We start from the raw sequence: 10,913 nt of genomic DNA, 5'->3' as shown, positions 1-10,913 counted from the left end.
TTTGGAAAAGAAAGGAACTAGGATTACAACCAAACATAACCTATCCAGCAAAACTGAATATAATGCTTCAGGAAAAAAGACATTTAATGAAACCGAGAAAAAGGATATTTAATGAAACAGAGGATTTTCAAGCATTCCTGATGAAAGGTCCAGAGCTGAATAGAAAATTTGACTTTCAAACACAAGACTTAAGAGAAACATAAAAATGTAAACATGAAAGAGTCATCTTAAGAGACAGTAAAGTTAAACAGTTTACATTCATATATATGGAGATGACACATGCAACCTCTAAGAACTTTATCATTTTTAGGGAAATTGGAAGGAATCTACATAGACAGAAGGTATGAGTGTGATTTGTTTATGTTAGGATGATCTTCCTTTCTCCCTTCTTCAACAAAGAGGGCATGAGAAACAGAGCTGCACAGGAAGAAGGGGAAAGGGAAGGGTAGAATAGATAAAATTTTCTCACATAAAAGAGACATGCTAAGAAGAGTTTTTATAAAGGAGGGGAAAATAAGTGGTGGTGACAGGCAGTGTTTGAACCTCAATCTCATTGGAATTCATTCAAAGAGGGAACACATATACCCCCAGCTGGGTATAGAAATCTATTTTACCCAATAGGGAAATAAGAGGGGAAAGAGATAAGAGATATGGAGGGGTGATAAAAAAGAGGGTGGATTAAGGGAGGCAGTGATCAGAAGCATAGTAAACTTTTGAAGATGAACAGTATAAAAAGAGAGAGATGATAAACAGAAGAAAATAGGATGGGGGGAAATAATTAGTAATCACAACTGTGAATGTGAATGGGATGAGCTCAACCTAAAAACAGAAACAGATAGCAGAATAGATTGGAAACCAGTAGAATGATCCAAAACAATTCCAAAGGACTTATAATGAAAAAAGAAATGCTCTCCACCTCTGTGTTAACTGAAGTATAAGTTTCTTCCTTCTTCCTTCCTTCCTTCCTTCCTTCCTTCCTTCCTTCCTTCCTTCCTTCCTTCCTTCCTTCCTTCCTTCCTTCCTTCCTTCCTTCTCCCCCCTTCCTCCTTCCTTCTTGCTTTCTCTCCTTCCCCTCCTTTGCTTTTTTTAGATATGGCTAATATGGAAACATGTTTTGCATATATAATTAATTGATATATTGTTTGCCTTCTCAGTCAGCGGAAGGATGGGAGAGAATTTGCAACTCAAAATTTAAAAAGAAAAGAATGTTAAAAAATGAACATAATACATTTTTTAAAAAGAGAAAACCAGAAATCACCAACAGAAGAAAAGGACCTGATGACTAAATATGTAACCTTTAATTTAAAAATAGTAGATTTGATTGCTCTTTTGCTTTTATATTGTCTAGATTTCCTTCTCTACGCCTTCATCTCCCCTTCCAGACAGTCATACCTTAAAACAAATCCTTTTTTAAAAAGAAAAAAAGGGGAAGAAGAGAAAAAAATCAGCAAATCACTCAATGTACCAAAGAAATATTTCATAATATGCAATGTTCCATACAGATGAAATCCCCTCCTCCACCTATGTAATGGTCGCATTTAAATTTGATTAAAGGAGTAGCGTAAATCCCAATTTAGGTATGCCCCATGTTAAGAACACCCAATAGTTAAAAAAATTCCAATTTACAAAATCAACAGAATTCAAGATTTAACAATGGAAGAGAATCTCAAAACCACCTAGTTGAATGCTTTTATCTTATTCTTGAATCATAGAAAAGTTAAGTAACATTCTAAGTATCCATTCTTAGTTAATGACAGAGAATTAGTTAGAAGCCAGTCCTACTGACTCCTAGTCCAGCACCCTTTTCCCTGGACTACACAGTGAGCAAATTTCATAATTAGGAGGTAATCTAATCAAATCTATACCTGAATAAGAATCCTCTTTATAATATATCTGGAAAGGAATCTTTGCCTGAAGATTTGTCATGCAGAAAAGCTTTAGAGGGGTTCTGATTTTACTTTTGGACAGCTCCCAAAGTTAGAAAGGTTTTCTTTCTTTACTTCATGGCTTATTAATCTATGTGACTTCTACCTGTTGTTCCAACTGATGCCCTCCTCAGCCAAGCAGAACAGTTCCAATCACTTTCGCACCGTCAGCCCTTTAGATAATCAAACACAGATAATCTTTTCTTCCCTGAGTCTTCTTATCTATAAGAAAACCATTCCCAAATTCCTTACTGCTGCTGTCCTTATTAGAGGGTGGTCATTCAGATCACATGGAATCATTTGCTTTATTAAAAGTTTCATAACAAGGGTTCTTTCTAAGTTTGAGAGCTCTGAGAGGACACTGAAACTATTTGGCTAGATATTTTGGGGTTTTCTTAGCTCAGAGTTAATGTAAATAGTAGCTGTTTCTCTTTTGGCCAGCAACCCTGAGGGTCTTCCCCTCCCGGTTTGATTTTCCTTTTTTTTTTTTTTTTTTTTTTTTTTATTAAAGGGGCTATCCCTTGTTTCACTTCTTAAAGAGGCCTATTCACCTCACTCAAAGTGAGAACCTGAAGAGACCTTTGCCTAAAAGGGTCAGGGTCTCCCATGGCATCCTGGTCAATCTCCAGTCATCTTGATGAATACAGATCAAATACATGTTTCATGAAGAACAAGAAAAATCCAAAAGGTAAATTAATTTAAAATTATAAATCCTCCCAGTAATTTATTTTCTTAACTAGGGAAATATCCAATTTTGTATAAATATTCATTAATTCTTTTGTGCACTATTTTATACCCATAAAATTTGGATTCAAGGCACATTCTGGGGGACATTCTAATGCTATCATTATATAAAACCTCCATCCAGGATATTTTTTAATAAACTTGCATAATTATGTTGAAAAGAATAGCTTTATTATTATTGAGTTATTTTGTAATATAGGCATGCTTTGGTTATTAGATTTTATATTTGCTTGGAATTTTTAATATGAATATAGTTGGTTAAGCACAGATATGTATCCCAAAATATCTGGCTAATCTACTAATGCTATTTCCATTATGATTTTTCTATCATGTCCACGGGAAACAGTCCTCACAAGTCACCAATATAATTTAAAGTTGAGAGCTCAATTTCCCCAAAGTCAGGAAATGCATATTTAAAGATATTCTAGGTCTCTTTGTGCATTGACTTTAGCACATACCCTCCCACATTTCATTACACATGTCAGTCAGTGAAAATGGAGAACAGCTGGTCACCATCCCCTGTATAATATTCCTTTATATTCTTCTCTAGACTAAATAATCCCAATTCCCTTAGCCTTTCTGCCTAAGGACTACTTTCTAACACTTTTATCATGTGGTTGAATTGCTTAGAATCTCTCCAAAGCTAACCAGCTCTCTGTTGTGCCTGTTGCCAGTAGTAGTCTTCTAACAATCAGAATTCAATCAGAAATGGCTCAGCTCTTCCTTAACTCCTGCTATCTCTGTTGAGTGGTAGTGAGCAGTAAAATGGCCAGCCAAGCACAATCAATGTTTTTGAACAGCTGCTTGGTCCCATACTGCCTTGCAAATATATGTACTGGTTTACTAATTCAGGTAGCTATCTAGGTGTATATTATAATTTCATAACGAGATGTGTGTATTTTATTGTTATCTTCCCTTGGTCCAGAAATATTAGTTCGAACTCTTTTGAGCAATCTGGGATCTTATTGAGGAAGTCCTGTAGTGTTATAGGGCTTGTTGTATAATGAGATATCTTATGGTAGGGATTTTGAGTCCTTCTGTTATAGGTTGTTGTTTTGACATTGTTTAATTTCAAGTTTTTGCCTCCTGGATTGATGTGGAGGACTATGTAATACACAGTTTCGTTGCCTTTTGACATATACCTTTTTATCTAATCCAATCAAATTGCTTGCTAAGAAAATGTTGGGGAGGAGAGGAGAGGCTATTAAATAATAGATTCTAGGAAGGGAAGGGAATGGAAGGAAATACAGCACAGCACAAAGGTGATGCTGAGCCAGATACTGAATGAATCATACTCCTGGTTTTGATCTAGGCCCAGGAAGGCTGATGTGACTCTGTGGGGCAGAGTGCTAGTTGATTCATTTTCAGCCTTCATCTTGGATCTGACTATTCATAGAGTTCCATAGATATACACAGTACCACTTGCCCTGATATACATGTAATTGATACAATTTACAAATAAACATAAGGATCCAGAGATCTTTATATATACGGAATCCAACTCCCCTTTGGATTCTATACTGGACATTCTCCATTATGGTATTGAGCAACATTGATGTATATAATGCAAAGTTACCTATTAAATGGACATTTCTAAATTCAGTATGTAAATCATTGCTCTTGTACAATTGAAATTACCCTCAAATGTCCCTTAAATTGATTGGTTTTGATATCCTTGTCACTGAAGGTTATCCTTTTTCAGTTGGAATTTTGAACATTGTGTAGAGACCAAGTGTGCTGTGGGTAAAATATTTATGATTTTATGGCTCATTATTCCAGTTGTTGGATAGGTGATTGGATGAAGTATATAAAAGGTTGGAAAAGACTACATTTTATGGGACATGTACTGGATTCCCCCAGAAGCTTCCAGGGCTCCTGCATTGATAGGTTATACTTCTTAACTGCCTGCGTTGGCTTTGTTCACCCAGCTGCTTCACCTGTTGCAATGTCTTCAGTAGCTGTGTGCCTATGGGCACTCAAGCCATTTTTAATTTCTACATTTTGCTCTCCTCTCTTCCTTTTCTTAAGAGGCTTCCTTTCACCCTTTCATTTAGAATGGGAAAGCTACCTTGTCAGTTACAGTTTGATCTAGTGAATCCTTGTAGTCTTCTTGAGGCTGGAGGAGATGAATGACAGGATTTCTGTCTTGACCAGCAGTATGAATATCTTCTTGAAATGTAAAAGGGCCCTATAAAGTCATATATTTTATTTATTTTTAATATTAATATTAAATATTTTTTTTACTACATCTGATTATTTCAATCCCATAAATGCCTTTGATTATTCTGAAAGAACTTAATTTTAATTAAGAGACCAAATGAATCACCATTTTCAGGAGGTTTGTACAATCAATTTATTGTCCATATGTTGTGTGTATTCAAGATAAAAGGCTAATGGAGTGGTCTAATCAATTGTTCATTCAGTGGCATATCATAATCTGAAAAATATATATTCTTTGTCCATTTGTTTTCCCAAAACAGATGATTTATTGCTAAAGTCCTGCAGTCCCTGGATCTTTATGTAATGGAAAGACAAACAGTGGGAGTTAATGAGCTGTAGCATGTTGCCAACACTGACTTGAATGAAAGAAATTTAATGAAACAAAGTCAAGGACTTGTGTGCCTGGAAAAGGAGGCAGGTCAGGAGCCCAACTGTTGTATCCATATCTGTGAAATTTAATTAGAAAAGAAAACAACAAAAGAAGAAAGAGAGTTTCCAGCATTTTGAATGGATCCTCTCTGGGGGATTTACAGAAAGACATATATAAAAGTCATTGATATTGAAAAGGATGGGATGAGATCTGTACCAGGGAAGGAAAAAAAACCACACTAATTAAATCATGGATACATTGAATTACAAATAAGTATATAATTTAATTTAGATATTTATAACTATTTTGAAAGATGTGTAAGCTTAGTTCTTCAAGTGTGCATTAAGCCAAGGCATCGGAAATCCAAGTAAATAAAAACTGAAGTCAGCAAGCGTTTTATATAGAATTCCTAGGATGTGTGAGGCCCTATGCCAAATATGGGAACTAAATTGGAAACAAAGAGTGACACACTACCATCAAGGAATTTCTATTTTTGTAGGCTAAGACAAAGTAGGACTGAGGAAAGAGAAGGTGTCCATGCTGGGGCCTGGTGAAGAAAGCAGTCTAAAATAGAGACCAGAAGGGAATGAAAGAGTGGACTTGCTTGCCTGGGTCCTCCCTTAATACTGAAGGTTTCTGAGGAACTCACTCATCAGAGGCAGAATTTCAGAAGGAGATCGAACTTTCATGATGATAAGGCTATTGGAAAACGGTGGAGAAGTCTGCAGTCAGGAGTGGAGCCTGCAGAGGAATGAATAAGTGAATACAGCTGGCCTGAATTCTAATATTTTTGTCTCACCCACGCAGATTTTTTTTTTTTTTTTTACGTACCTACCCCTACAAAATAAGGAAGGACAGCACTCTTTGAAAATAGGCAAGATGATTCTCTCTCTTTTATGTTGAGTAGGTGGCATTGTTAAGCATTTAAATCTCTTTGAAATTTGACCCTTTCCTCCTTTTTCAGTTTTCTTGCATCTCACTTTTCTTTGCCCCCTCTTTGATTCAACTGCCCTGGCCTACATGGAATTCTTCCAGTCCCATACTTCATCTCCCATTTCAGAGCTTTGAATGGACTGTTTTCCATACCTGGAATTATCTGCCTTTTCATTTCTTTTTGTTTCCTTGGCTTCCTTTCAGACTATGTTCAAATGCCACTGTCTCTAGGACACTTTTTGCCAGTCCTTTAAGATGTTAATGCCTTTTCTTTTCAGATTAATTTTTATCTATTCTTTATGTGACTTTTATGTACACAGTTATTTATATGTTGTCTACTCAATTAGAACAGCTCCTCAAGGGCAGGGAACTTGTTTTTAACCTTTCTTTTATCTCCAGAGCTCAGTACAGTGCCTGGCACATAGTAAGCATTTAATAAATGTTTGCTGACTGAGTGACTAGGCAGTGTTATGGAGTAAATATGAATTCTAATTCTAGAATCCTGAAAGGAAGCGAATGATGATAAGTAATTTGCTTTATTCATGAGGGAGTGCTCTGGAAAAATTCGGGAGTCATCAGTGGTCTCATGTAAACAATATAAAACCACCTACAGTGTCCTCATAATTGACTTTGTCTATAAAAACATCCTTAATTATAAGGATATGATTATTATTGACTTTTTATTAACAGAAAAATGCATTATGTTTCACTTAAGAATCAGTACACTTTTTAGTCAACTTAATGAGACCCTTTAACCTTTGCAGTCATAGCCTAAGGAAACTAATTTGTAGTAGATAATTTGCTACATGAGGATGCAGTGGAAAGATGGCTACGTTTTCTTTTAGTCAAGAGTGATCTGGGAAAAAATCACTTGCCCTCAATTTCCTCATCTGTGAAATGAGACCACTCAACTAACTGGCCTCTAAGATTCTTCCAGCTCTAGGTCTAAGTTTATGATGATAACATATGTCTAGTATTTTGCAAAGAATTTTAAGTATATAAACGTTGGTAGAACATTTCCTATGATTTAATAGTAGTTCTCAGAGTTATTGTGGCCACCAAAGTTTGATGGAAGGGAGTGTTGCATTTTGACAGACTTGAATTATTCTGCTCTTGAGGTGATGTAAGAAAATGGGTTCTTTCCTTGCTCAGTTTCCCTGACTTTTCAAGTCTAATTGCATATTGTAGATGTAGAGTCCTGAGATTCTGAGCAGCATCAGAATATAAGCTCTCCTTTTGCCTCTGTCACTGTACTCACACTGGATATGGAGTAAGGAATACTCAGATTTGAATTCTGCTTACTAGCTGTGTGATCCTGAGTAAATCACTTATCTTCTCTGAATCTTATTTTTCTAATCTGGAAAATGGGACCCCATAGGACCCTAGCAAATTACTTCTTTCAGTTCCCTAGGCAATTCTCTATGACCATAAGTTGCAAAGAAGGTGCAAACTTGCACTGGGAAGGAGAGCTTCCTTCTCTGAGAGCTCCCTTGAAATTCATAATAAAATCATGTAGTCTGTACTCTTAACCCTAATCCTCTGTGGTTTATAGACTGCTTTCTAGATTATTTATGTCATTGTTGAATGACTTTCCATCATATCTTGAGGGTCCTGCAAAAAAAAAAAATAGGAGGAAGTAGATAATGATTATAGTGAAAGGGCAAGTTGCTTTCCTTGGGTCAGTTTACTCATCTGTGAAATGAGAGAACTGAGCTAGATGGCCTCTAAGTCTATAGACGTAAGGATGTAATTGGTTATTATAGCAGTGCTTTTAAAGGACGACACAGGGATAATTGTGAGAATTCAGTGTACCTCTCTCTACCCTGTCCTCCCAAGATTGTAAATTCTATGTGATAAATTCTGCCGCCTTGTGTCCTGAAATGGAATTGACTGAAGATTTTATAATGAAAGTTTCTCTATTTTAGTCTCATGACTGAATTGCACTAATTATTCTGTGGCCATAGTCTCATGAAGTAGGGTCATGGATTGTGAGTGACAAGTGACTTTAGAGGATGTCATATTGAAACCTCTCACTTTACACATGGGAAAACTGGGACTCAGGGAGTTGAAATGATTTGCACTCAATCTCACAGATAGTAATAAGTGGGAAAATAAGATTTTGAGCCTAAGCTCCATGATTTCAAATTCAACATCCTTTCCGTATCACTACTATAAAACAGAAATGTGTTTTGCTTTTTCAAAATGAGAAAATTAGCATATTTATTTTATTCTTTGAGCCAGGTTGATTTTTTTATCAACCCATATCCAAATACTTGTTTGATAATTAAAATATTAAAAAAATTATAACATTAGAATTGTTAAGTGGAATAATACTCTTCAAGTTTGATACCTACAGAAACATTTTATTCAACTGTATATTGCTATAGGAAACATCATTTACAAATATAAAACTTTTATAACTCACCATGGCTATTAGGCTACCACTATCAATGAAAGAACTCATTTGAAGCATTTTTTAATTGATTCATGCGCAGTTCTGTATGTTCACATGATAGAATTAGAAGCAGTCCTGATTTTGTAAATAATTGAAAGAAATTATATATGCAGGGATCTAACATAGTGGCTTGGATTGTAGTGGAAAAAAGGGGTACTAATTCTACGACACAATGTCAACTTCTCATCAAAGACCAAAGACTGATGTGCCTAGGTGGGATGGGCAGAGGGCTGTAATTAACACCCTTGGGGCTTTAGTTCAATTTACTAAATTTGTATGCAAATAGCAATCAGGGTAGATGAAATCCCTTTGATTTTGTTTTTTGTTTTTGAGAATTGTAATTACAAGCTAACTATTCAATAGTGACTGCTGCAGCAGATTTTGATCATTTTTTCATTACTTCAGGTGTTCTGGTAGAATTTATACAAATACCTTGTTTACTAATCTAATTAAGTGTTTACAACTTGTAAATTTAGGTTTCACTGAAATTTTCTTTTGTTATAATTATCAGTTAAACAATGCGCAATTATAGTGATGAAGCATCGAATTAAGAACAATTTAAAATTTGGATAAATTACGAATCGTTTACAATTAGCTACCATACATATATTTATTTTCAGTTGTGGTCATTTAGACAAATTGCAATGTCTCAAGTTTGAAAAATTGGCCATAATTATTAGTTCTAAGAAAAGAAAACTCATCATGGATTAGGTCCAATTCGTAAAATGCAATATATCCAAAGCTGGGCATATGAATTAATCAATTAATGTTTCATAACTACTTTGAATATGAAGAAAGAATTATTGGGGTTTGTTATTTGTTTTTAATTTCACATGCAATGATAAAAGTTAAATATATTTTCTAAATAATGATCTGGAATTTTGTATATAATTAAGAAATCTTCTAAGGTAAAACTTTTATTTTACTCACATTTGAATTAATTGAATAGGAATGAACAAAATTTAATAAGCTTAAATATCTCCTGGAAGATACCCCACAGATCAAAAAACAAATATATTTTTTCATGTGAAGAGATGATTTCCACCAATGTTTAATGGATTAAAGAATGATTATGCCATTAACTACTTTGTAAATCATATTAAATTGAATGATCATAATATACTCAAAAACTGTTTTCAATATCATCTATGTCCTTAGCTATTTTGGTTTCAGTCATGGCCTATACCTACAAGTCAATGGGAGGTGCACACGCTAAAAATAATGTATGGGTTTTAAGTGTACTTATATATTTTGGTTGATTCTGGTTACAAAAGCCAGAGCAGTTGAAGGAATTATATCTGCTGTCATCAGACCTAGAAACACCCATTTTTAATTGAACTCCAGAGGTTTGGGTTTTTTATTTTGTATGTGATTCTTCTAACATTATTACTTACCTCCCCCATTAGATTTATGGTGATGTAAGTATCATCCTTAGGTTACTTTCTTATGTGGAAGCAATTTTACTTGAGCCTTTGAGAGCTGATGTTCTATATATTTAGCTCATGACAACTGTCCAGCTCCAAGAGAAATCACATGCAAAGAGGAAGGAGTCAGAAATTTAATGAAAGAAGAGTATAAGAAAAAATTTAAAAAGACCCAAAGTGGCAAGAGCAGATATAGGCAAGAGCAACAAGGAAGATATAAATAAAAATAGGGAAGATTTCCTCAGATCAGGTAAAAGATTTAGACATCTATGAATAAATAAATATTTTAAGACAAAGGAAATCAACCGCTGATGAGTAAGAGGATCCCATGGGTTCCACAGAGAACACGGAATGACAGCAAGATGTTTAAAATAGAAATAAGAATTGTGAAAGCAGAATTAATGACCTGACTAGCAGAAATAAATGGCAGAATAGAAAACCTTGAATCTATGGGGGCAAGTCTCACTAAAGGAACCAAAAGTATAACCAAGAGGGAAATGTAAATATATAGAAGTCATCACAGTCTGAAAGAAAAGCAATAACAAAAGAAAAAAAAAAGATCTCCATACAAACAAAACGTAGTGCTCTTGAAAACAAGAGGTGTAGCTTCAACTTAAGGATTGCAGTGCTCCAAGAAGAGAATGATTAGTGAAAACATCCTGAACACCAGAATGCCAGAAATATTACAAGAAAACTGTCCAGAGCTTCTGAATCCAGAAAAAAAAGTTAATCAAAAGAATCCACAGATTGCCTTTGGAATTCTTAAGCCTTTCAGAGCTGTTTTATTTTCCCCTTTATGGTACTGCAATTTTTATATGAATTATTCTCTTGATTCTCATAAT

Source organism: Notamacropus eugenii, chromosome 2 (assembly GCF_028372415.1).
Source record: "Notamacropus eugenii isolate mMacEug1 chromosome 2, mMacEug1.pri_v2, whole genome shotgun sequence".
In the NCBI taxonomy this organism is placed as follows: Eukaryota; Metazoa; Chordata; class Mammalia; order Diprotodontia; family Macropodidae; genus Notamacropus; species Notamacropus eugenii.
Note: the sequence above shows the minus strand (reverse complement) of the source record.